Raw genomic sequence first — 26,854 nt, forward strand, 5'->3', positions numbered from 1 at the left:
TCCACTCATGCTCTCTCAAAAATAAACATTAAAAAAAAAAGAAAGAAAATGTTTTAAAAGTTAGCACAGGGCAACTGATGGGCACAACATACTTCACAGGAGCTCTGTGAGATACTAGAAAATATATATATCAGTCTCTGCCTCCAGTTCCTGGGACAGAGGTCCTAAAACCCTTGTAATTTCCTAAGCAATAAAAAGCACAAAGAGCATCTCTTGTTCTAATGAGACTCTGGGTGGGCTCCTGGAGGGGAGATGGTCACCAGAGAGACAAGGCATAACTGGCAGCTTGGAACTTTCAGCCCTGCCTGTCCCCTTCTCCAGAGAGGGAGTTAATGACTGAGCATGCCACCCGAGGAAGCGGGAGCAACCAAGATCCCAATAGTACAGGGTTCAGAGGGTGTCCACATACCAGCACGGGTGATGCCCCCGACTCCTGTACTTGGGGCCCCTCCCAGACCCCACCCTGCGTATCTCTTCACCTTGTTGTTCACCGGTATCCTTTATCATGTCCTTTAATAAATGTAAGTGTTTCCCTGCGTGGCGTGAACTGCTCTAGCAAGTAAACTGAACTTGAGGAGAGGTTGTAGGACCCCCCCCCCCCTTTTACTGCTGATTAGTCATACGCACAGGTGACAACCTGGATTTGCAATTGGCATCTGAAGTCGGGGGGAGCAGCCCTGTGGGACTGAGCCCTTCACGTGCGGGATCTGACATCAGCCCCAGGTAGATGGAGTCCGAGTTGAGTTCAACTGTAAGGGTACCCAGTTCCTGTCACAGAATTGCTTGTTGTGGGGGACCCCCACCCCCACATCTGGGGTCAGAAGTGCTGTGAGTGTGGGCTTTTCTCATATAAGGTCATACCAGTTCATCCTGCTGCCTAGACCTCTCCCTCAATTAATTCTTAATACAAATGAGGAAACGAGAAACACAGGAAGCTGGAGGACATGCCTTAGTTTACTCACTGGGCAGACCAGTTCTGAAGTCTGCTCTGCCTCTAGAGCATCAGCAGGAATAGGAGCGACCGGCTTTTGAGAAGCCCCAACAACAGAACCCTCCCTGCAGGGCAGGTTATGGTTCACACGGCACATCCACGCAGGAGGCCTCAGCACGGACCATGGTACTCTCCTATGCTTGACGGAAGTGGGACCGGGGGGCCCTGGGTGGCTCAGTCGGTTTAGCGTCCGCCTCTTGATTTTTGCTCAGGTCATGATCCCAGGGTCGTGAGATCAAGCCCCGCATCAGCTCTGCAATGAGTGTGGAGCCTGCTTAAGATATTTTCTCTCTCTCTCTCCCCTCCCTCCCTCTGCCCCTCCACTGCTCATCCTTGCTTTTGAGCTCTTTCTCTATAATAAAAAAAATAATAAGGGGTACCTGGGTGGCTCAGCTGGTTAAGCATCTGACTCTTGGTTTCAGCTCAGGTCATGATCTCATGGTTTGGGGGTTTGAGCCCCGTGTCAGGCTCTGTGCTTGCAGCTCAGAGCCTGGAGCCTGCGTCAGATTCTGTGTCTCCCTCGCTCTCTGCCCCTCCTCTGCTCAGGCTCTGTCTCTGTCTCTCTAAAATGAATAAACGTTAAAAAAAATTTCTTTAAAAAAAAAAAAAGAGAGGGAGAGTTACAGAAGGGCTCCACATTTAGCATCAAAGACAAATTGAAACACAATCAGAAAGAGTCCCTGGGCTGGGAAGTCTCCTGGGGCACCCGGGTGGCTCAGTCAGGTAGGGGTCCAACCCTTGATTTAGGCTCAGGTCATGATTTCAGTGTTTGTGAGTTCAAGCCCCGCATCAGGCTTTGTGCTGACAGCCTGCTTGGGATTCTCTCTGCCCCTTCCTTGCTTGTTCTCTATCTCTCTCAAAACAAATAAATGTTAAAAATAATTAAAAAAGAAAAAAAAAAGAGTCCCAGGATGGAGCGGTCCTCAAAACATGCCACATGAGTAACAGTACAGGAAGGTTTACCGTAAAGAGGATTCAGAGGCAGCGGGACCATCTGCTCTTTGGGTAATCAGAGAACAGAGGAGGGAGAGGTCTCCTGAGGGCAGAAGTGAGCCCTGGTAATGGGGGACAGAGGTTTACACGCTGTTCAAGGAGAACTTTCTAATAAAGGAGTCTGAAGGGAGAATGAGCAGCTGTGAAGCAGGGCCCCCATCATAAGAGATGTGTCAACAGAAGGCTGGGTAACTCAATGACAGAGAGAGTGCCTGCCATCCCCGGAGCCTGGGAATAGACCAGCCAAGTGTATGCTCATTAACCTGGACTGGTTGAGGTTGGTGATTAAGGCCAGAGGGGCAAAGCCCAAGTCTCTGACCTGAGTTAATACTGAAATATGAGTTCCTGGATCTCTTTCACGGAACCCTTTGAGACACACAGACACACACAGTTCGAGTTCATAGTCAACAAGAGCCATGGAGAGCAAAGGCAGATGATGACACAGTGATGGGAGATCCCACAGCACAGCCCAAGGACTCAGAAAAGAGGAAGAAAAACAGGGAGGCTGAGAAGAGAGCTCTGAAAAAGGAAGGTGGACGTACTGACTCTCTGGATTAAGACACCAGTCCCAAGAACACTGGGGCTTCACACAGAGTGGGGCTTTCAGCTTTAATGAGGAGCCCCTGTGGGGCTTCTGCCTTCCCAGGGATGCCATCCTCATGTCTACACTGCGTCTTTACCCACCCACCTCGGTCTGCACAGACTCAAGATGTTACTGTTAGCAGTCCTGAAGAAGAGAGCGACAGAAAGTATCGATCCCTGCAGCTATGAAAAAGTAGCGCACTACCCCCACCCACGGGAACAGGGCTGAATCTCACAGACACGATGCTGAACAAGAGAAGTCAAATATGGAAGAGCACCAACCGCTTATGGATGAACTTCAAGAAATAGACAGAAGTAATCTACAGGGACAGGCATCAGACTCGTGGTTACCTCTGGGGCCCGAGTCACGAGCGGGAGACACCAGGGACGCTCCTGGCACACTGGGCGATGCGCACTACCTTGCTCTGGGGTGGCAGCAGCAGGGAGTCTGTCCGTGTAAAACTCCCGCGAGTGGCGCACTCACGGTCTGTGCCCTTGACCGCGTGTGAGTCACACCGCAGCGCGAGTGTATGTCCACAATACAAAGGCACGTGTGCTTGGTCTCAGTGATGGAAAAGCATGTACATGTACACATAAAGTGACACGTCAGAGGATCGCCCCAAAAACAGTGCCTCAGGGATGAGGTTTTAATTTTTTTCTCACTTCCTTTTTAACGTATTATTTGTTTGCATTTTAAATAATGAGTGTGCGTTACTTACTGGGCCAGAAGAATATTTGAAAGCTGTTTTCTCATGGGAAAAAAAAAAAAAACAAAAACGCCCAGGCTTCTGGGTCTAGGGAGCCCTTTCGCGAGCTACGCCTCTCGCTAGGACTGACAGCATGCTCACTGCAGCACTGCTTCGAAGAACCCCAAGCTGGACGCTCAGGTGTCCAAGCCACACAACGGGGGCTCTAAGCAGGGAGAGCTATAGGCCTCTCACTGGAAGACGGCCAAAACCTACTGAACATGAAGTTATATTCCTCTCGTGAAACCACTAATGAAATAGAAAAATTATGTATTTCTCCAGAAAAATGATCCAGAGGGATTTCCTCTAGGGAATGTCTACACTATGACCAGAGAGGTAAGTGTCTAAAGAGCTCTTTGCTTTGTCTTTTTTTTTTTTTTTTTTTTTGAGAGAGAGAGAGAGAGAGAGTGCACACCTGTGCAAATGGTGGGGGAGGGACAGGAGAGAGAATCCTAAGCAGGCTCTGTGCTCCACATAGAGCCAGATGTGGGGCTCGATCCCATGACCCTGGGATCACGACCTGAGCTGAAACCAAGAGGCGGATGCTCAAGAGACTAAGACAGGTGTCCAGGTATCCCTGTCTGTCCGCTTTAATGAGATGGCTGGCATTCGTGACATTCACACGTTACATCGGAAATTAAAAATAAATACACGGCAGCTGGGTTTCTTACTTCTGTAGAAGGGAGCTACGAATGCAGACAGAAACGGGATGCCAGCTGCATTGTTGCACTGGAATTGGAGGGTGTGTGTGTGCATGGAAATGTGTGTGTGCGGGGTGTATTTCTTAGTTTTGTCTGCGGAGAGGGCCGAGTGAGGATACCCCAGGACCAAGGACCCATCTAGCCCCCCCAGATCCTGGTTTCTAAACAGTGTTCCCCATCAGAAGGAACCAGGGCTCCCTGCAGAAATGGCCGACTCCAGAACTGGGACAGGAAAATAATGACTGGGTCACCTTGCAGTGCAGAAAAGTAACGAAGGGCTTAAAGAATGAGGGGGATGCGTCAAAAGGACATAGGGTCCCGGAAAGGGTTCCCGCTGGCCAAATCTGGGACAATTTGAACACCTAAATAAATACCAGAGCGACAGATTAGAACCCATTGGACAAAAGAACAGGACACAAGTCAATACTGATATAAATAACTTGCAAGTCAAAGTTTGATGAGAAGGAGGACAGCCTGGCTGATACCACCGTAACCAAGTGATCCAAGGTAATGGCTCCAGGGGGTGCCTGGATGGCTCAGTTGGTTAACTGTCTGCCTCTGGCTCAGGTCATGATCTCACGGCTTGTGAGTTCAAGCCCTGCACTGGGCTCTGTGCTGACAGCTCAGAGCTGGAGCCTGCTTCAGATTCTGTGTTTCCCTCTCTCTCTGCCCCTCCCTCACACACTATCTGTCTCTCTCTCAAAAATAAATAAACATTAAAAAATAAAAATAAAAAAAAGTAATGGCTCCAATACTGGGACAAAGTGACACTGCCCACCACCTTTCATGGTGCTCTAAAGGACACAATGCCATTTCTGTGATACTCTGCCGAAAATATATAATCTGAATCTTATCATTGTCAGATCCACCCTGAGGGACATACTACAAAGTATGGCCTTTTTGGAAAATGTCAAGGGCAAATATTATAAGGAAATAATGAACTGCTTTAGGGCATAGAAGAGTGGTTACAGTCAAATGCAATCTTGGGCCAGGAAAAGAAAAAGAAACTAGTTTCCTTTGCTATAAGAGAGGTGAATGGCAAAATATGAATAAACTCCACATTCAGAAAAACTATGGTTATGTAAAAAAAAAAAAAAAATCCTTGAATTTTAGAAAATAAACACTGAATTACTTATGGATAAATGAGCACCCTATCTGTAACTTATTCTCAAGTACATCAGGGGAAAAAATGTTTAAAAAATATACATATATATGTGGGGAGAAAGAGAGAATGATAAAGCAAACATGGTTAATATTTGGGGGAAACTGAGTAAAAAGTAATCAAGAATTCACTATTTTTGCAACTTTCCTATAAATAAAACTATTTCAAAATAAAACAAGTTAAAAGTATATATGATTGGGGCGCCTGGGTGACTCAGTCGGTTAAGCATCTGACTTCAGCTCAGGTCATGATCTCACAGCTTGTGAGTTCGAGACACGCTTTGGGCTCTGTGCGGACAGTTCAGAGCCTGGAGCCTGCTTCGGATTCTGTGTCTCCCCCTCTGTCTGGCCCTCCCCCACGCTTGTGCCCTCTCTCTCTCTCTCTCTCTCTCTCTCTCAAAAATAAACATTAAAAAATTTTTTTAATATATATGACCATTGAAAAAAATATGCTAAATTTAAACACATGAAGTTAAAGAATGCAACCCACACATGTACTAGTTGTTCTTGTTCAAACAGGCTTTTTTTTTTTTTAAGATTTTATTCTTTTTTTTTTTTTAAGATTTTATTCTTAAGTAATCTCTACACCCCACAGAGGGCTCGAACATTCAACCCCCGAGATCCAGAGTCCCATGCTCCACTGACTGAGCCAGCCGGGCGCCCCTGGTTCACCAATTTGTTTATGTGTATATTATAAATTCGTTTTTATCATTATTGGTTTTATACCATATATAATTTGGTCCCACTTTTTTTTAATGTATTAAATTGTGAACATTATAAATTCTCAAATGTTATTCTAGCCTATGAACGTAAGAGTCACTTGCTGGATATTTTCACTATTACAAACAATGCCGTGATAATCATGATGAGTGATAGCTTTTCAGGATGAATCTGCATGTGCCTCTGATTACTTCCTGTGAATGGAATTTCTGAATATGTCTTAGAAATATTTCTGAGTCAAAAGGAATAAATATTTTTAAGGTAAGTCAGGAGACTTACCGACAAATTATTTTCCAAAGAGTAATTTACAACATTTCTCTGCAGCTTTCCCTCTGCAGGACACCTGCTGACCTGGAGCGAAGGGAACGACTTTACAAAGCACCGTGCTCACAGAAGCCCGGGAGGAAAGCAAGTGAAAACCAAACCCGAAATCCAAGAATCAGTAAGCACTCCAGGGAGGCCATGACACGTGTGCCCCAGAAGGGCAAAAAGAGAGAGGAGACCGGGAACATGGATGTGCAGACCAGACGGGCCTTCTCAATGATGGAAATCATTCCCAGGAAATAAGACCCCTCTGGTATAAAGTGGGAAAGGTGTGTGTGGGGAGGTGCTGGCCCAGGGTCATGACCACACACCAACCCAAGGGTCACAGCTTGGGGACACACAAGTTCCACCGCTTAGCCCTCCACTTGCTGTGAGGCACTCATTACCTGCTGCTCCTCTGTCCCCTGAGCCCTTCCCGGTGGGAGACTGTCAAGGCAGGGCAGTGGGTGACATGGAAAGGAAGAAGCCGGGTCCTGGGGAAGCACATTTCAATAATCATTTACACTACTTATGCCTGGAAACAGGTATGTTTAAACTCCTTACGTCATGACAACATCACACACACACGAATCTCAAAACCTCTCTGAGCCTCAGTTTCTTCCTTTATAAAATGGGGCTGTTACTACCTACCTCACAGGGGCTGTTGGTGGAATCATACAAGACCAAGGTGTGTGCAAGGCAAATAGTGAAGAAAAGAACCTCTGCTGTTTGCTTCTGTGCCTCAAACTATGAGAATACTTGCAGATAAATGGTGGAATACGTCAGCTCTACCCCCTGGAAGCCAGTCTGGGTGACTTCTAGAAGCTCCTGTATTTCCTTAAGAGTTTAGAGAAACAGGATCTGGAGAAACCCAAAAAGCTCTGGAGAAAGCCAACCTTTCTTTACTGAAGGGAAAGTAAGGTTTGGGTTCTGAGGTCTAGAACTCCCAGAATCCGTCCAATTCTGGCTTTCATCTACCAGGACTTGCCCAGAGATCTGCCTCCAGCTGAATTGGACCTGGAGGGACCAGCTCCCTTCCCTCAACCGTTGCCACCCACCCCCACCCCACAGCCCACAGGAGCAGGGTGAGTTCGCACGCATCGTCTTTCAACAGTCCTTGATCAACTCACCTTGACTTCCAACAGGAAAGCCTTAGATATGTCTAAGCCTAGTCACTTGATACAGTACAAATCCTTCTAGCTAAAGGGGCGGGGGGCAGGGAGTGAACAATGGCTACTGTGAGGGGGACAGAAGACAACGCCTGGCAAAGGGCAGGCACAGAAGAGAGCCCAGAAGGTCTAAAGTCCCTCTAAAAGGGACTGTAACAGTCCTTCTGGCCTCATAGGTTAGGATTCTGAAATCCTGCCAAGCCTGTGTCTACCACCAGTAGACGAGGCTAGTCTTTTGCAAACCTCAGTCTCTGTGAATTCCCACTAGCCAGAATGGAAAAGTGATGGCACCTTTAGCCCACTTCACGTGTTTTCCGGCATGAAAGGTAGCCTCTACTTGTTCAGACCATTTCAGCAGGAACACAGAAGAAAACAAAAACCTACCTACCTTTTACATATTCCTCCACAGCGATAGTACTATATTAAATTTTCAAATGCCCCCATTCCAGTAGCCCCTAAGGAAAGGGAGTAACTACTTACTTCTATGTCATCTATTGACCCTGGAATTTCCCTAGATTTTAGGCACAGCAAAGGAAATCAAATACTTTCCAAAAGTAGTATTTGAGGAGCACCTGGGTGGCTCAGTCGGTTAAGCGTCCGACTTCGGCTCAGGTCACGATCTCACAGTTCGTGAGTTTGAGCCCCACATCCGGCTCTGTGCTGACAGCTTAGAGTCTGGAGCCTGCTTCAGGTTCTGTGTCTCCCTCTCTCTGCTCCTCCCCTGCTCATGCTCTGTCTCTCTCTCCTTCAAAAATAAATGAAAACACTAAAAAATATTTTTCAAAAGTAGTATTTGAGCTTCAACTAAAATATGACTGGGGCAAACAGCCCCAGTTTTTTTCCTTGATTTCTCTCTAGTCCACTGGATTATAAAATAGTATTAGTAGCAAAGCAGACAGAGGGTCATAGTGAAAAGGGTCGAGTTCAAAAAATCACATTTGGGTATTGGCTTTACCATAATCTTAGCAAATCACTTCTCCTCGTCGAGGTTTAGCCAATGAGATGGACTATCAATCCTTGTCTGGCTTTGGTACAAATGATGCATGTGAAAGCATTCTGTGAAGTGTCACAGAAACACTGAGGGCGATGGTCAAAGGTAAGACTGCCTTGAGGTGAAACATTACACTCATACTAGACAGTGGCTCTTTCACATCCGTCAAGTGCTCAACACCATGCCAGCTGGACAAGGGAAGACAAACTAAGTCAGGGAATGTTCTCTGCCCTTCTGCTGAAAAGAGACAAGTGGCAGTGACTTCCTTGCCAAAATGAATGGTACAGGAGGCCAGTGCCAGTTCACAGTTGGGTGAGGCTGGTGTGAGCCGAAGTGGCTAGGGAGGGCTTCCTGACGAAGGAGGCACAAAATGAGAAAGGTCGGGGGAAGAGTGTTCAGAAGGGTCTGAAGGGCAAGTGGGGGGAGCGGGGGTGTCGCAGCTTTAGAAAAAAATAAAAGCCAGTTCAAAATTGCTTCTGCCACCAAATAGTTCCAGGACGCTGGACAAATCTCAACTCCCTCAGCCACTTTTTCTAAAATGGAGAGTCATCACCATGGAGAACTCTACCAGGGCTATGGGCGAGTCACAGGGGGGAAACTGCACAGGGCACATGGCAGACACTCAAAGAACGTTGGGTTACTGGCCCTCCCATTCCTATTCTTTGGGGCAAAACAGAGTGAAAATCAGCAGTGTCACCAAGCACCCACATCTTGGTTTCTAAAGACCATTCTCCAATAAAAAGAACCAGGGCTCCTTAAAGAAAGAGCTGGTTCTGGGGCGCCTGGGTGGCTCAGTCAGTTAAGCGTCCAACTTCGGCTCAGGTCATGATATCACTGTTCATGAGTTTGAGCCCCGCGTCAGGCTCTGTGCTGGCAGCTCAGAGCCTGGAGCCTGCTTCGGATTCTGTGTCTCCCTCTCTCTCTGTCCTTTCCCCACTCATACTGTCTCTTTCTGCCTCTCAAAAAAATGAATAAATGTTAAAATTTTTTTTTTTTTTTTTTTTTAAAGAAAAAGCTGGTTCCAGGGCTGGAGCATGGAAAACAAAAAAAACAAGCATGGAACATCAGCATAGTGCCAGAAATTAAGGAAAAGCTCAAGAAAACATGAGGCTATCGAAAGAACCAGAAGACCTCCCAAAGGAGGTCCCAAACGGCTAAAGCTAGAACAATTTAAGCACCCAAATAAATAATATTATTGGATCAGGGAGGTGTAAATTCATCTCTAAGGTTATTTTTTTTTATTGTGGCAAAATACATGTAAAATTTGCCATCTTAAATTTGCAGTACAGTGGAATTAAGTACATGCAAAATATTGTGCAACCATCACCTTAATCTAGTTATGGAAGGTTTTCATCACCCCAAAGGAAACACTGTGTCCAGGAAGCAATCAATCCCCATTGCCCAGCCCCTGGCAACCTCTCCTCTACATTCCGTCTCTGTCAATTTGCTTATTATGAACATCTCGAACATCTCGCATAAAGGGAACCACACATTCAGCAGTCCTTTGTGACTGGCTTCTTTCACTTGGCTGAATGTGTTCAAGGTTCATTCATGTTGTAGCAGGTGTCAGCCACTCATTCCTGTTTATGGCCGCATAATATTCCATCATATGGATCTACTACACTTTACTTATACATTCACTAGGTGATAGAATCTGAGCTGTTTTCGCTTTTTGGCTATCGTAAATAATGCTGCTATATTCATGTCCAAGTACTGTTTGAGTGCCTGTTCTCAATTCTCAGGGTATATAAGTACAAGTGGAATTGCTGGGTCATGTGGTAATGCTATGCTTCACGCCCTGAGGAACGGCCACACTGTTTTCCACAACGAACGCACCACTTTACGTTCCCATCAGCAGCATACGAGGGGTCCGATTTCTCTATGTTCCCACCAACATCAGTGATTTGCTGGTTCTGTTTTCGTTGTTAACAGCCATGCTGGTGGAGCGTGAGGTGGTAGCTCCTGGCGCTTTAGATCTGCATTTCCCTAACGACGAATGATGTTGAGAATCTTTTCATGTGCTTGTGGTCATCTGTGTATCTTCTTGGGAAGAATATTCAGGTCCTTTGCTCATTTTTCAATTGGGTTGTTTTCACGTTGTTGTTGAGTTATGAGTGTTCTTTACATATGCTAGATACTTGACCTTTATCAGATACAGAATCTGCAAATACTTCTCCCCATTATGTGAGTTGTCTTTTCACTTTCTTGATAGCATTGACGCGCCAAAGTTTTTACTTTTTATGAAGTCCATGTCTTAGCTCAAGCCGCTGTAACAAATATCCTAGAGGAGGCAGTTAAACAAGAAACCTTTATTTTTCACAGTTCTGGAGACTGGGAAGTCCAGATCAAGGCATCAGCAGATCCAGTGTCTGGTGAGAGCCTGCTGTCCGGTTGGTTGACAGCTGCTTTCTTGCAGCCTCATAAGGCGAAGAGGAAACAAGCCCTCCTGTCACTTCTTAGAAGGGCACTAATCCCATTCACTACGGTTCCACCCTCATGAACTCATTCCCTCCCCAAAGCCCCACCTAATTCCATCACATTAGGGATGACGATTTCAACATATGCCGATTAGGGGCACAGAAACACTCAGTTCATAACAGCCCAATTTATGTGCTTTTTCTTTTGTTGCTTATGATCCTGACATCCTAAGAAACTACTGCCAAGTCCAAGGTTGTTAAGATTTACCTCTATGGGGTGCCTGGGTGGCTCAGTCGGTTAAGCATCGGACTTCGGCTCAGGTCATGATCTCACGGTTCATGGGTTCGAGCCCCATATCAGGCTCTGCGCTGGCAGCTCAGAGCCTGGGGCCTGCTTCGAGTTCTGTGTCTCCCTCTCTCTCTCTGCCCCTCCCCCACTCATGTTCCGTCTCTCTCTCTCTCTCTCTCAAAAATAAACAAACATTAAAAATTAAAAAAAAAAAAAAAAGATTTACCTCTATGTTTTTTCCTGGGCGTTTTACAGTTTTATCTTGGACATGTGTGTAGGTCTTTGATCCACCATGAGTTGGTTTTTGTATATGGTGTAAAGTAAGGTAAGGGGTCCAGCTTTATTCCTTCTGCATGTGGATATCCAGTTGTCCTGGCACCATTTGTTGGAAAGACTTTCCCCCTATGGAATGGCCTTGGTACCCTTGTCAAAAATCCACTGACCACATACACATGAATTAAGTTCTAGATTTCAATTCTATTCCATTGACCTATAGGTCTGTCCTTATAATGGCACCACACTGCCTTAATGACTATAGCTTTGTGGGGAGTTTTAAAATCAGGAGGTAGGAATCCTCCCACTTTGTTCTTCATTTTCAAGACGGTTTGGCTATTTGAAGTTCTCTGCAATGCCACAGGAATTTTAGGATCAGCTTTTCCATTTCTGCGTAAAAAGCCACTGGGATTTTGATGGACCGCACTGAACCCGTGTGCTGTTTTGGGGGTGATGCTACGTTAACAATATGAAGACTTCCAGTCTGTAAACACAAAATGTCTTCCCACTGTCTTCATTTTCTTCCAGCAACATTCTGTAGTTTCCAGGGGAAAACCCTTCCACCTCCTTGTTTAAATTCATCTCTAAGTAGTTTATTCTTTTTGATGCTGTTGTAAATGGAGTTGTTTTCTCAATTTCTTCTTTGGATTGTTAACAGCTAGAGGAGTACTGGGTTTTTAACAGTAGAATAAATAAATATCCATGAGTCTATCCTGATATAAATAATCGAATAGTCAAACAAATAAATAAACGGACACAGCTCCTCCTCACAGAATTCCAACTAATAAATGTAGGAGGGAAGAGGGAAACAGAAAATCAGCATCAGATCCACAGTAAGTACTACTGCAGATAAGACCTACCACTGGATGTGCTAAAATTAGTGGGCAAAAGTCCCTGGAGAAGCAGGATTTGCACAGTCTCAAAGTTACCACTCCCCAGATACTCATTAACTACAAAGGGTAAAGCAGCAACTTTACGGAGGAGAAGCCCTGCAGACACGAACCCAACCAGGAGATCAAGGCACAGGTCACTGGTAATGAACCCCTTTCAACAGTGTACTCAGAAGGGCACACACCACCTTTGTGGTATTCTTGCCTCCCTCCCTCCAAGCGTGAGAAACCACTGGTCAAACCTAAAGTGGGGTGTGTTCTAGAAGATAATGGACTGGTACTCTCTCAAAATAGTGAGGTTAGGACAGGTGAAGGGACTGTCCCAGATGGGAAGGGGTGAAGGAGACATGACAACTAAGTGCCAGGCAGGATGTCAGACAGGATCCTAGAACAGAGGGAGGACTTTGGTGGAAAAACTGATCGATTTCAAATAAGGGATGTTGTGTAGTCCGGGGCTGGCAAATCACGGTCAAGCACTGGCCCCACTGGCTGACTCCTTTTGAAAATCAGGTTTCATGGCACAAGAACAGACACTCAGATCAATGGAACAGAATAGAGAACCCAGAAATGGACCCACAAATATATGGCCAACTAATCTTTGACAAAGCAGGAAAGAATATCCAATGGAAGAAAGACAGTCTCTTCAGCAAGTGGTGCTGGGAAAACTGGATAGCGGCATGAAGAAGAATGTACATGGACCACTTTCTTACACCAGACACAAAAATAAACTCAAAATGGATGAAAGACCTCAATGTAAGACAGGAAGCCATCAAAATCCTTAAGGAGAAAGCAGGCAAAACCCTCTTTGATCTTGGCCACAGCAACTTCTTACTCAACACGTCTCTGGAGGCAAGGGAAACAAAAGCAAAAATGAACTACTGACACCTTATCAAAATAAAAAGCTTCTGCACAGCAAAGGAAACAATCAGCAAAACTAAAAGGCAACCGACAGAATGGGAGAAGATATTTGCAAATAACATATCAGATAAAGGGTTAGTATCCAAAATCTATAAAGAACTTCTCAAACTCAACACCCAAAAAACACATAATTCAATGAAGAAATGGGCAAAAGACATGAGTAGACACTTCTCCAAAGAAGACATCCAGATGCCCAACCGACACATGAAAAAATGCTCCACATCACTCATCATCAGGGAAAACAAATCAAAACCACAACGAGATACCACCTCACACTTGTCAGAATGGCCAACATGAACAACTCAGGCAACAACAGATGTTGGCGAGGTTGCGGAGAAAGAGGGTCCCTTTTGCATTGTTGGTGGGAATGCAAGCTGGTGCAGCCACGCTGGAAAACAGCATGGAGGTTCCTCAAAAAACTAAAAATAGAACTACCCTATGACCTAACAATTGCACTAGTAGGCATTTATCCACAGGATACAGGTGTGCTGTTTCGGGACACAGGCACCCCCATGTTTATAGCAGCACTATCAACAATAGCCAAAGTATGGAAAGAGCCCAAATGCCCATCGATGGATGAATGGATAAAGAAGATGTGGTCTATATATACAATGGAGTATTACTCGGGGATCAAAAAGAATGAAATCTTGCCATTTGCAACTACGTGGATGAAACTGGAGGGTATTATGCTAAGTGAAATTAGTCAGAAAGACAAAAATCATATGACTTCACTCATATGAGGACTTTAAGAGGCAAAACAGATGAACATAAGGGAAGGGAAACAAAAATAATATAAAAACAGGGAGGGGGACAAAACAGAAGAGACTCATAAATATGGAGAACAAACTGAGGGTTACTGGAGGGGTCGTGGGAGGGGGGATGGGCTAAATGGGGAAGGGACACTAAGGAATCTACTCCTGAAATCACTGTTGCACTGTATGCTAATTTGGATGTAAATTAAAAAAAATAAAAGACATAAAAATAAATTAATTAAAAAAAAAAAGAAAGAAAATCAAGTGTCATTCGAACACAGTCATGCTCATTCATACCCAGATGACCTACTACAGCTTGCTAAAACACCAGAGTCGGGGAGTTGTGATGGAGACCTTACAACCCACAAAGCCTAAAGTATTTCCTTTCTGGCCCCAAACTTTCAGGAAAAGTTTGCCAGCCTTCCGTTAATAGTTAATGATATTGTACCAATGTTAATTTCTTATTCTCGGTAACTGTATTATAATTTCATAAGATGTTAGCGTCAGGGGAAGGTGGGTGAGAAATAAAAGGAATCTTGTATTGTACTGTTTTTGTAACTTTTCGATCAGTCCAAAATTGGTGGGAAATAAAAAGTGTAAAAGAAATAATCCAGTGGCATCCTTATTCCAAGGTCTTCCCATCAGCTTCCCAACATCTTACACACTGTTTGCTGCCTCTTTTTGCTTCACTGTTCTCCCTACTAAGAATGTTCTTCCCTTTCTGTCTGCGGCTATCAAAGCTGTGTCTTCAAGGATGAACTCAAGAGCCACTTCCTCCATAAAATCTGCCCTCCTTCCTACCCATGCTCAGTGACGCCATGAAGCCGCACCTTGTAAGAGAGTTCCTTACTTCCACATCTACGTCTCCTACCTGGTCATGAACAACTTAGGGGCAAGAATTATGGCTTATTCATCTCTGTAGTCCTCCAGCCAAGTGCTGAATCAATGTCTGATGACCTGGATTCCTCATGAACCCCAAGAGACAAGGGTTGGCACCCTTGGGTCTCAAAAAACAAATCGTCAGAATTGCAGGAGAGAGAAAGGCCCGTGGAGTCCTACTGAGTGCCAAGTGCAGGGCCCGCGCACTAAGCAGGAGGCAGGCAATGGGAACTCACACTGACTCAACAGCTACTATGTGCCAAACACAAGGTCAGGCACTTCATAAGAGCTCTTCCTTTAAATTCTTATGATAAACCTGTTTCACCCATTTTACAGACACAGATTCAAAGACCCAAGGGCCGAGCAAATTACTGGCGGTCCCACAGCCAGCAATCCAGAGGGACAGTGAAGGCCTGAGACCTTCTCTGTCACTGCTTGTTACAACCCTTGCTATGCTACCCACAGACAAGAACCACGTTCTCCTAGAGACTAGGAAAACAAAGTCCTTTGGGGCCGTGCTGTCACTTGGGGTACCAGGTTGCATGAGAGGCTCCTGAGGCTGACGGTTTCATGCTCCTCTGACAGATGCTTCCAGGAGAGCTGCCGCGTACTTGGCCACAGCAAGCTGCGGGGACACACCTGGGTTATGAATGCCACTGCTTCACTGCATCTGCAGCGGCTTCCTGCTAGAGAAGATGTGCACCACATCACACAGCGCACCTGGACGACGGAAATGAGGACATTTCTCCAGGCCACCCTACGAGGAAAAGGTGTCCTCCCCTGACACCAACATACCCCCAGGCGGCTTAACGCCTAACGTTATGCAATGTCTAGTGGAAGCAAGCTAGGTGACCACTAGGTTCTTGGTCTCCATAAGGGGACTCAGTAGTTCAAGCAGCTTTTTCCCTGTGACTCCACGACCTCGCCATATAAATTCCATGTTGCTATGGTGGGGAGAAGACTGTGCGAGGGGTCAGCCCCAGCTCTTAAATGCTGCCGGCTGGAAGTGACACACATCACCGGCTCTCAAGGGGGCTAAGAAACGTGGGGAAGCACAGAAATACACAGCGAGCAGTGAATGTGTGTGCCGCAGGTGTATGGAACCTGCTAGAGGGCACGGGCTGCCAGTGGCAGAACCAGAGGGAGTCCAGCTACTCAAGGACTCATGGCCTCTTAATTTTAAAATGGAGCTCTCGGGGCGCCTAGGTGGCTCGGCTGGTTAAGCATCCGACTCTTGATTTCAGCTCAGGTCATGATCTTGCAGTTCGTGGGTTCGAGCCCTGCGCTGGGCTCTGCACTTACATCACAGAGCCTGCCTGGGCTTCTATCTCTCCCTCTCTCTCTCTCTCTCAAAATAAATAAATATACTTTAAAAAATGGAGATCTAATTCACATATCATAAAATGCATCGTTTCAAAGTATGCAACTCAGTGGTTTTCAGAATATTCACCCACTGTGCGGTCACCACTGCTGCTTAATTCACAAGCATTTCCATCACCCCCAAAAGAAGTCTTCTACCCATCAGTAGTCACTCCCCATTCCCGATTTGTCTTCCCCACCCCCCCCCTTTCTCTGGACATCAGGGAACTCTGGACAAACTTAAAGAGCCTCTAGAAGTCACACACACCATCCTTAATCCTGGGTCCCCCCACTGCCATCATTTTGTTTTCCTCATCTATTTATTTTTTTTCCTAAACAAATACTGATTGCAAAAATTAACATGTATTAAGCACCTGTAAGATGACATTCTATTATTTCATTTCATCCTTACAATAACCCTCTGAGGCACAGGAGCAGTAGTTACCACACAGGCTAAAGTACCTCGTCCAAAGGCAGGGAAAGGATAAGTGGTAGGACCAGGATTCAAACCCAGACCAGCTGGCATCACAGCCACCCTCTCCATTTATTTGCCTTTCAAAACCTTCTCAGAGCAGGGCAGAGTTATTGATGCTTCCATCAATGCTTCACTGAATGAGAGTTCATTGTGCAGTTACCATCCTGGCTGTACTGACAGGTGAAAGCATTGCTCAAAACTAAACCATCCCTGGAGACACACAGAGGCTGGTGTCTGGCTGGAGCTACCTCGCATCTCTGTGCCCCCAGTGCTCAGGAGGCCTGGCATAACGTGAGGCTCAGAATACGCTGCTACACGACTGAAGCAACAAAATCTCCTGGGCCAGGCTCGCCACTCCACACCCGATGGCCCAGCCTGCTGGCCCTTCAGCCAGGAGCACTGGAACGGAATCAGAACTGCTTTCTGACAAATCTCAGCTCTGCCCATGGTCACTCAGGGGGCACGAAGCCAAGCCAGGCCTTTCAACTTCCATAGCAGCGTGGCAGGACACTGCACGTGGGAGGTGCGAAGCCCCTCAGGGCCTCCACTTTGGCCTGCCTGCCTCCTGCTTCTGGCAAAGGGACTCTCCACACTCACTGTCCTGGATTCTACTGCTTTCCCCATGACGCCGAGCCTTCTCTTGCTCCCACCCCCCAAAGATCTGCCCTTGCAGGAGTATAACAGAGACTGAAGTTCTCTGCCTTTACCCAAGCGGGTCCCAGGAAGGGCTCCCTGTGGGCCATGCTCCTCTGTTCCATGGAACGCTCCCTCTGCTCAGGCCTGAGCCGCCTTCATCCCGTCGGTCGTGTCCACACATGGGTGCAGTCCCAGCACCTCTAACGGGGCCTGGTACTCACAAGTGCTCTACCAACACCTGCTGGATACAGAACCCGCTCCGCTGCCTTATTCAGTGAGCCTCAGATGAAGGCCCAGGGAAAGGGCTTCTTGTATTAAACTGGCCCACTTCCTTTTTTCAGTAATGCTTGCTGTTCGTTCCCATCCTTCTCTGGCTTGCCTTCTAGGAAGTGCTGAGCTGAGTGTTTTTGTGCTTAACCCAATAGCTTCCCTTGACCGCCTTCTGGTGCAATTACCTGCCTCCCAGTGTACTTCTCTCAATGACTAGACTCTCGGCTTTTAGTTGTCTCCTTGGTTTGGGGTTTGGCTGAGGAGAGGATTGGCCTTGGAACTCAACTAACTTAAAACCCAGCTGAGACATGAAAGAACATGGGCCTTGTAGGCAGACAGACCGTGGTTCAGATACGCCACCTACACACGGTGGGACCCTAGGCACTCTTGTCACTCAGCCTCAGTCCCCTCACTGACCATCCTCACGGTGTTAGGATGATTACATGAGATATAAAATACCCAGCACAGGACCTGACATGCAACAGACACTCAAAGGTTACACCATACTGGATCTTAGCCAAAAGGCCAAGAAGCAATCAAAGGTTACACTAGAACCCTCTTTTCACTTCAGAATTTTTTAAATAAACACATTTATTCATGTTTTTGACATGCAGACCAAATCCAGAAATATCTAGGAAGACCTAGAATATTACAGGGAAGGTACCCAAGTTCCTTCTCTTTTTCAATTATAAAATGATTAATTATTAAAAAAAAATTTTTTTTAATGTTTATTTCTGAGACAGAGAGAGACAGAGCATGAGTGAGGTAGGGGCAGAGAAGAGAGGGAGACACAGAATCCGAAGCAGGCTCCAGGCTCTGAACTGTCAGCACAAAGCCCAACGCAGGGCCCGAACTCCCAAACCGCAAGATCACGACCTGAGCTGAAGTCGGTCACTCAACCGACTGAGCCACCCAGGCGCCCCTAAAATGATTAATCATTGAATTACTGAATGAACGACTAATTGCAGGAGGAACTTGAAACATTTAAATCTTCATACCTAGATGGGAAACTAAAATCCTCCAAAAGGTTCATATTGCATCTTAGAATAATCTCAAAAAATACAGATCAGACCCAACATTGGCATCTGGGCTCAATCAAAATGTAGGAGGAAGCTTAGCAGGAAAATAGGGAGAAAGGGGCCATAATCATTCATTCACCCATTCATTCCTCTTCAGTTGGTATTCAGCAAGAGTGCCTGCCTTACATGGCACTGTACCACACACTGGCTGAGTCTCATGCCAATGATGGGGAGGTTCCCTGTTCTTACTGAATTCACGTTCTAGTCCAACCACACTGCCATTAGGGAGAGAGAGAGAAGTAGGCTCTCCTTTTATTACAAGCCACTTCCATATCCTTTCCAGGGGTAAAAGGAAAAAAAAAGAGGAAAAAGGAAAAAACACCAAACAATTATATCAGTGAGAGCGACTATGAGTTTTTGAGCAAAGGGGGGGTGATAAAAGGGGGGCCTGGAGGGAGTGCTTGGGTGGCTCAGTCAGTTAAGCATCCGACTCTTGATTTCGGCTCCCGTCGTGATCTCACGGTTCTCGAGATCGAGCCCTGTGTCGGGCTCTGTAGTGACAGTGCGGAGCCTGCTTGGGGGCTCTCCCTTTCTCTCTGCCCAGCTTGCACACATGCACTTTCTCTCTCTCAAAATAAACAAATAAACAAACAAACAAACAAACAATTTCAAAAAAAAAAAAAAAAAAGCAGGGCTTGGAGATCAACCAGCATGGATAGACCTTGAGAAGTGGTAGGGAGGAGTGGGAAGGAATTATGGATTCGGGGGGCCAATTAGGGGCGACTGCAGCAGGAAATGAAGGAGTTGCGATAAGACCACAGCAGGGGAGAGAGAGTCAAAGACTAAAAACAGACAGGACTGCATGGTGGTGGAAACCGAGAACGAAGAGGAAGGCAGAGGTCAACCTATCTTTTGCCTTTAGAGCTTCAGGGACCAGGAACTGGGTGAGGTCACTAACAGGGAGAGAGACCTTGCTGGTGGGGTTTCAGGCAGGTGGAGCGAGCTTTTCCATCTCTGTTGCCATGCTACATACACGACCTTTTAGAGTTTTCAAATCACATTACATAAAGGACGGCGCTCAACCTATCCACATGACACTGTGTGGTTTCTTAAACAATCACAAAGGTTCTTAAACCCTTAACTGAAACCAACGATGCTCTTCACAAGACTACAAATCCCAGCCAGGAAACCTGCTGATGTTTGGAATGAGTCCCAACCCAAACCCCACCCACAGAAGCAGCTGAGCCCAATTGGCTAACACATTCCATCCCTGTTTGCAGTGTTGAAAACCGACCCCAAGTGACCTACAGATACAGTCAACGCCTCTGGATTCAGAGGTGAGCATAAGTTCATGTGTTCCAACACCGCCCTCAAACCTTTGTACAGACCCAGCCTACCCAATGCAGTGAGGTGGTATGCCAGCGAGGATCAAAGTATCACAAGGTCACAGTGCTGTTACGTGAGCACCAAAGGAACAGATCATACAGAAGGGAGGCAGGGGGTGGGAGGGCACCGGAAAAGGCACTGAAGATTAAATGAGGGGAGATAAAAAAAAAAAATGACTAAACATAGTTCATAAATTTCACCTAGAAGCAAATTATGTAAATCCCACATCAGAGGGCACCTCAGAGCCTGGAGCCTGCTTTGGATTCTGTGTCTCCCTCTCTCTCTGACCCTCCCCTGATCATTCTTTCTCTTTCTCTCTCTCTCTCTCTCTCTCTCTCTCTCTCTCTCAAAAACACATAAAGATGAAAGAATCCAATTCCCTGAGAAACAGTCCATGGCTGATGATACCACCATTTGGCCCATCATTATATTCTAGTTTAGCCTTGAAACGGATTAGTTTCAGGGTGCCTGGGTGGCTCAGTCGGTTAAGCGGCCGACTTCGGCCCAGGTCATGATCTCGCGGCCCGTGAGTTCGAGCCCCGCGTCGGGCTCTGTGCTGACAGCTCAGAGCCTGGAGCCTGTTTCAGATTCTGTGTCTCCCTCTGTCTCTGACCCTCCCCCGTTCATGCTCTGTCTCTCTCTGTCTCAAAAATAAATAAACGTTAAAAAAAAAATTAAAAAAAAAAAAAAAAAAAGAAACTGATTAGTTTCTGGGAGGTGCGTGTCCAGTCCTCTGAGCCATGTGCAGGTGCTGTGCAAAGATCAGAATCCCTCCCCCTCCAGCACCCCAATCAAAGGAGATTTCCCCCCTCCACAGTCACCTTTTTACAAGTGAAAGAAAGCCCCCGCATCAGCAGTTTTCTCCACAAGACACCCACAAGGACCAGGTCCCCGAGATGCTTTGTTCACAATATACTCCAGTGTCAACCGAGTGGCCACACCAACCAGCATCAGGCATAACAGGCTGATGAATTTGGTGCCAGTGGACCCGACCCACAGGAGCCACCAGCCTTCTAAGAGCCACAGTCTGCCTCATGGGACTCCTCCACCACCTTCACACACACACACACACACACCCTGACAGGTACACGACTAATGTGAACACCTCACCCGGGGAGGGGGTTGGGAAAGGAATAACGCTTTCAGGATGTAAAAGACTAAAACAGTAGGGTACAGATTTAAGCGGAGTAAGATTCCCAAATGAGCAATTCACCCAGAAGGGAGGATATTGGCAGTGAGAGGGTCTGAAAACCCACTACAAGAATACGCTGCTCTGTCCTAGTCACATCATCCACCTAGTTCAAAGCCTTCCCATCACTTAGCATGGACCACAAGACCCCTTCAGATAAGCCCCAGATTGCTTTCAAGCCTCAGGCAACCTCTACCCTACACCCCCTGGGGGAAGTGTGCCTTCATGGGTTCAGTGAAATCCCACCTACCCTCCAAGACCCAAATTAAATGTCACCTCTTCTGTGGAGCCTTGCATGACCCCTATATAAAAGCAGCTCACCCTGAGTGTTCCCCAGCACATGCTGGGCTCAGCACCGAGAATAAGCATCTCACACGCTCTATCTCCAGAACGAACTCAACACATTCTGCCGTAATTGCTTGCTTTATGTTTGCTCTCCTCCCTGACAGAATTCTCAAGCGCCTGCACCAGGCTCTAAACAGACTCTTAGAACCTGAGGGCCAAATACGTGTTTTTTAAGCATCATTCCACAGGGATGGAAACACTGCCAAGAATGGGGAGAATTAACCGCTGGAAAATAAACACCTTTTGAACTGTTCCAGGAGGCAGGGGGAGTGTGGATTCTTTCTCCCACTTCATGGCTGAACCAAATAAGGCTTGGAGCAAGCCAACACCTGTATAAGCTGGTATGCTACCTCTGACCCAGGAGCTTCTCCCACCTGCCAGGGGAGTCTAAATCTCTATCGAATGCCAGACAACAGAACTACACAGAAAAAGAAGCTTTGTTCTGTAGCCTATATGATGATGATGATGATGATGATGATGATAATGGACAGGCATTATCTCTCTATATATAAGATACTAATTTCATTTATGTTTCTTACACTATAACATACAGTGAGACGTATTAAAACATACTGAGGGGCACCTGGCTGGCTCAGTAGAAAGGACATGTAACTCTTGATCTCAACGGGTGTGAGTTTCAGCCATGTCAGGGGTAGAATTTACTTTAAAAAAAAATATATATATATGTATATATATTTTTTTTTTAATTAAAAAAGAAAAGACAGACATACTTACTGGTGTTTTGGTATTGGAAGTGGGGAGGAACAATCATATTATTGAACAACTACATGGATTATGTGATTTCCCTTCCACCCAAAAAAAAAAAAAATCCTGTACAGTCAGAAAATGAGATAACACAGCACAAAAGGAGAGCGAAGGTTCTGGAGGCAGAGGGGTCCTGGTGAGGCCTCAGCTTCACCCTCAGCCTTGAGCAAATGACTGCATCTCTGAGATGGCCTCCCCCGCTGTGAGGTGGTCATGAACACACTAGCCTTTTGGGGTCATCGGAAGAACTTAAAAATACACACACACGCACACAATATTGGGTGTGTGCATGCACACACGTGTGCATACATAATACAAACTTAACACAGAGTCTGGCACAAATTATCCTGAAATAAAAACACTCTTTGCCATTAGCATTGCATTGTCATGACTGACCTGAGAATTCTGAATTTAAAAATGCTGAGTCTCTGGAGCATAATAAGGTACTGTTTTTGGAGGGGAGTTTAATACCAATTGACATTTAAAGTCACACCATTTCTATAAACACACACACACACACTCCTTTGTATTATTTTTCTCGATAAAGAAAATGTCGCAGTGGAAGGCTATGAAGGACATTCACAGTCTATATTGCATATTTCTGTAATAGTCTTTTTTAAATAAAAAAGCACTTCCTTTTTTGGTAAGCAGAAAAAATACATTTTTTATAAAAAAGTCATTTCTCCATTTCACTTTTTTCTGATTTTCATTTTTAAGTGAATCTGCTATGTAATAAAAAGTTAAATCCCAAATTAGGTATCATTTGATAAACCATTATGTTGTTTGCCCCCCATAAGAGGTCAGACTCATGGGGGGTTTGTCTGTTTTGTCATAGCCAAACCTTCGATACCTAAGTAGTGCCTGGTATATGGTATTCAGTATCTGTTAAATAATACATTTAAAAGCTCATAAACATTGTTCCAGCTCTTCTAAGAATTCATACTACAAAAATATTTGCCCGATGGCACAAAGATAAAGAACAAAGGCTGCCGCAGAATTCACAATAGCAAAAAGCTGCAAAAAATACATTTTTTCCCAATAATTCTGGTTACTGGAATATTCTGTCATTTTAAAAAAGACTGAGGTAGATCTTTACAAAGTGATAGAGACGTCATGGTAAGGAATAAAAAGCAAGCCTCAAAACAGTATGACTGTTTAACAGTATGACTCTGTATTTAAAATTTAAAATAATAAGGGGTTCCTGAGTGGCTCAGTCGGTTAAGTGTGTGACTTGGGCTCAGGTCATGATCTCACAGCTTGTGAGTTCGAGCCCCGTGTCAGGCTCTGTGCTGACAGCTCAGAGCCTGGGGCCTGCTTCGGATTCTGTGTCCCTCCCTCTCTCTGCCCCTCCCCGACTTGTGTTCTCTCTTTCTCTCTCTCTCTCAAAAATAAACAATCATAAGGGGCGCCTGGGTGGCGCAGTCGGTTAAGCGTCCGACTTCAGCCAGGTCATGATCTCGCGGTCCGTGAGTTCGAGCCCCGCGTCAGGCTCTGGGCTGATGGCTCAGAGCCTGGAGCCTGTTTCCGATTCTGTGTCTCCCTCTCTCTCTGCCCCTCCCCCATTCATGCTCTGTCTCTCTCGGTCCCAAAAATAAATAAAAAAGTTGAAAAAAAAAATTAAAAAAAATAAATAAATAAAATAAACAATCATTTAAAAAAAATTAAATAGTAAAAATAAATAGTAAAAGATTTCTGTCGTTTTAAGTAAAACAAAGTTAGATAATAAGTGTCTTTATATGTGAAGGAAAATATCTGGAGAACACGTATTATACCACCAGTGGTGATTTTTTTGTCTCAGTGTAAGACTATGAGGGATGTTCACTGGATACACTGTGTATTTCTATAATTTTAATAATGAGCACTTAATAGTTTTGTAAACAGAAAAAAATACATTTTTATAAAAACAGTCATTTCTCCATCTCATTTTTTTCTGATTTTAATTTTTTTTGTTAAGTTTATTTATTTATTTTGAGAGAAAGAGAGTGCAAGCATGAGCAGGGAAGGGGCAGAGGGGGAGGGGGTGGGAGAGAGAGAATCCTAAGCAGTCTCTGCGCTTGGGCTCAAACCCACAAACCGCAAGATCATGACCTGAGCCAAAATCCAGTCAGATGCATAACCAACTGAGCCACCCAGGCGCCCCTCTGATTTTAATTTTCAAATGAATCCGACATAGAAGTTAAATCCCAAAGCATTAAATTGAGGGCCCACAGGCCCGATGTGGTTTGCCAAAAGGCACACGGTGCTAGTGCCATAGCTGGAAGGCACGTTCCATGACCCCCAGCCCTGTGCTTTGCTCCTTCCTAAGGCACAAGGAAGCAGAGATGTTGCAGGGGCAGCTGGGATCTCTGGAACCACGGAAGGTCATACAGCTACAGAAGCTTCCATCAGGGGGAAAATTTTTTGTTTAAAAGCTAAACTCTTCTTAACCTGAAACGCTCCATAGGTTTAGCAAATAAATGTTCTAGATTTGCCAAGCAGTCCCGATTCCAAATACTCTCCTGAGCACAGGTGGACTTCTGTAACTCAGATCCTGACTTTCAAGGGGTTAAGGAAGAACCAACTCAGAGACGCTGGCAGGTCCCAAAATGTTAGGTTTGTCAGGCAACCAACCAAACCCATGGCCTTTCACAAACTCACACCACCCAGAAGTATTCACCTGCCTTACTCACGTCGGCTTCAGTCAATGCTCTTCCCAGGTGCTGAGGCACATCCTTGGGGTTCTCTCTGTCTCAAACCTACTTGCTGTTTTCCCCCAAGTGCGAGCCACAAAGAATCTGGGACAGTTAAGACCCCTCTGCAGTTTTCAACACCCCAACACAACTGAAGGCTAATATTCCATTCTCTGAAACGCAGCCCTGTTTTTTGGACACTCGAGACAATGATGAAGCTATCTGCCCGATGAAACAGTTTCTCATCTCAGCTGGTACACAAACCAGGAGAAACGCAAGGGCTGTCCATTCTCTCAAAAAAGAAAAGAAGACCTCCGCAGAGGGCCCCCGAGAAAAGAACGCGTTCCCTTCTGGGTTCACTGCTCTACCAACTAGGACTCACAACCACCCAAAGGGGAGCCATCGGCATAGGCAGAACTTGCGAGGAGTTGGAATCAATGTCTCCTCCCCAAACGAGAGGGCCCGAGGAGTAACAGCGCAGTCAGGACACTGGATCCCAGAGGGTTAGTTAACTGATCTGCTCACACGGAAGGTCACCGTTCTCAGTGGCACCCTCCAAGCCTTTTTTGATGCTCAGAACCTCAACCCTGTGTGGGTGGCAGACGGGGCTGTATCAGTAGCTGCACTCCCGAGGAGGCAACAAAGGCTCCAAGAAGTTAAGGGTCCTGCCAAGGTGCCAAGATTCAAATCCAGAACTGCCCACTCCAGCCCCATCTCCCTGGATGCTAGAGCTCTAGAATCCCAGCCCAGCCAAATTCAGAGGAAAGGCTGTGTTTTGTGGGTCTGAGAGAAGGGGCGGCCACCTTCAGTGAAAGGGACCCAAACTCTTCCGTACTGGTCATCAGCTTACACAATGGGCTTGAGAAATGTAAGCAAAATGTCGAGGTCAAGTTCCCTGCAGCCCCCTCATCTCCCAGGAGACCTTGACCTCTTACCCAATTCCTCCCACGAGCTAAGGGGGTCACGACTAACTAGCAGACCCTGGCAACGATGTGTCGCAGCGGCCGCCAAGGCACCTGCCCTGGAGGGGGCATTGCCCCCCAGGGATGCCCTTGCCCGCACCCAGTGCGATTCTCAGTAAAGGAAGGGCTGGCAGGCTCCCCTGAGCCCTCAACTGAGTCCACCTGATGCTGTAGGGTCGGATTCGGGTTCCAGTCGCATTCACAGAGCATCTCCTACGTGAGTTACCGCAATAACTTGGCCTTCTCCTGAGGCCCATTGTACAGATGGGGAAACTGAGCCTCAGAGGGGAAAAGCGGCTTGGCCGAGGGTGGCGGAGCGGAGATTGCAGCTCAAGCCCTCTGACACCGAGGCTCGGCCCTCGGCGGAAGGGCCCGTCGGGCGCCCTCGGCCGTGAAAACCACGACCCTCAAGCCTCCGCGAGAGGTCAGCGCGAGGGGAAAGGCCGCCCCTGGAAGAGCCAGGGTGGGAGCCGCGCTTTCCGTGAGAGCGCCAGTTGAGACACGCAGCGACCCGGCCCGAGAGCCCGCCCCAGCGCCGAGGGCTCGGGCAGCTGAAGCGGCCGAAAGCGGTCGGGCCCAGGAGCGCCGACACCCAGAGCCCCGGCGCCCTGACCTCTCAACCCCACACCCACGAAAGCACGCACTCACCGCGGGCGGCCCGGCAACACTGTGGCCACCTGAGCAGGACGCAGGCCCGCACCACTGAGGCGCTACCACAGCCCGCGCCGGCCGCGGGGGTGGAGGCGTAGCCTTCGGGACTCCGCCCCGCCCCACCGAGCCGCGCGCGCGCGCTGTCAGAGCCGGGCTCCTCCGCCCACGCTTCCCCCCCCCCCGCAAATCCGACCTGTTGGTACGGTCCGGCCCGGCCGCGCCCCCTTAGCGGTCCCGCCCCGCCGCCGGGCCAGAGAGCCTGGCGCGGGGTTCTCCTGGCGGCGGGCGTCTCAGTGCTCGTTACGCTACCGGTACCCGGGCGGGCTGCCCCGCTTCGTGGGTCACCGCGGGGC

General features: G+C 46.7%; 1 protein-coding gene across 2 annotated transcripts in view; it reads right to left on the reverse strand.

The window, feature by feature from the left end:
• Positions 1 to 26,618, reverse strand: part of LOC122471347 (NADPH--cytochrome P450 reductase) — a 63,476-nt gene extending 36,858 nt beyond the window's left edge. Inside the window, exon 1 of one of the 2 annotated variants that reach the window (XM_043559824.1) lies at positions 26,499 to 26,618. The gene's annotated coding sequence lies outside the window, so the exon portion shown is untranslated. Of the gene's footprint in view, positions 1 to 1,147; positions 1,152 to 26,498 lie in introns of those variants that run through there. The other variant, XM_043559826.1, reaches the window with a different exon arrangement.
• Between the last annotated feature and the right edge of the window lie 236 nt (positions 26,619 to 26,854).

The sequence above is a fragment of the Prionailurus bengalensis genome, chromosome E3 (assembly GCF_016509475.1).
Source record: "Prionailurus bengalensis isolate Pbe53 chromosome E3, Fcat_Pben_1.1_paternal_pri, whole genome shotgun sequence".
NCBI lineage: Eukaryota > Metazoa > Chordata > Mammalia > Carnivora > Felidae > Prionailurus > Prionailurus bengalensis.